General features: G+C 41.5%; 1 non-coding gene across 1 annotated transcript; it reads right to left on the reverse strand.

Moving 5' to 3' along the window:
- Positions 1 to 557: 557 nt before the first annotated feature.
- LOC114211998 (U6 spliceosomal RNA) lies at positions 558 to 664 on the reverse strand. The gene has a single exon (XR_003609874.1). It is a non-coding gene; the product is annotated as a U6 spliceosomal RNA (small nuclear RNA).
- Positions 665 to 1,013: the final 349 nt, after the last annotated feature.

The following is a 1,013-nucleotide window of genomic DNA, read 5'->3' on the forward strand; positions in this document are numbered from 1 at the left end:
AATTGCTACCCCAGCTTTCTTTTGAGGTCCGCTGGCATGGAAGATGGATCTCCATCCCTTCACTTTCAGTCTGGATGTTTCTTTAGGTTCAAAAAGAGTCTCTTGTAGGCAGCATATGGATGGGTCCTGTCTTTTTATCCAATCTGCAACCCTGTGCCGTTTTATGGGAGTATTTAGGCCATTCACGTTGAGAGTGATTATTGAAAGATATGAATTAATTGTCATCATGTTGCCTGTGAAGACGTTGTTTTTATAGATTGTCCCTTTAAATTTCTGTTGTATATCACTCTTGGGGTCTTTCTCCTTTTATAGAACCCCCCTTAATATTTCTTGCAGGGCCGGCTTAGTGGTCACATATTCTTTCAGTTGCTGCCGGTCTTGGAAGTTCTGCATTTCTCCAACCATTCTAAATGACAGCCTTGCCGGGTAAAGTATTCTTGGCTGCATGTTCTTCTTGTTTAGTACGCTGAATATGTCTTGCCAGGCCTTTCTGGCTTGCCAGGTCTCTGTGGATAGGTCTGACGTTCTTCTGATGTTCCTCCCTCTGTACGTAAGGAAAAAAATTGGAACACTTCACGAATTTACATGTCATCCTAGTGCAAGGGCCATGCTAATCTCTTCTGTATCTTTCCAATTTTATTATATGTGCTGCTGAAGCGAGCACAGGTATTTTTCTTTAAATGACAATCTGACCCTGGACAACTGTTTGTTGGGAGATATTTTTTTTAAAGATTTTATGTATTTCTTTGAGAAAGAACATGAGTGGGGTAGGAACAGAGGGAAAGGGACAAGCAGACTCTGTGCTCAGCATGGAGCCTGACATGAGGCTCAGTCCTAAGATACTGAAATCATCACCTGAGCCAAAATCAAGAGTTGAACAATGTAACCAACTGAGCCACCCACCCAGGCATCCCTGTTGGGAGATTTTTGATTACTGATTCAATTTCTTTGCTGGTTATGGGTCTGTTCAGGTTTTCTATTTCTTCCTATTTCAGTTTTGGTGGTTTATATTT

This window comes from Eumetopias jubatus, unplaced genomic scaffold (assembly GCF_037043125.1).
Source record: "Eumetopias jubatus isolate StellerSeaLion01/CBP00866 unplaced genomic scaffold, mEumJub1_p1.0 scaffold_5, whole genome shotgun sequence".
In the NCBI taxonomy this organism is placed as follows: domain Eukaryota; kingdom Metazoa; phylum Chordata; class Mammalia; order Carnivora; family Otariidae; genus Eumetopias; species Eumetopias jubatus.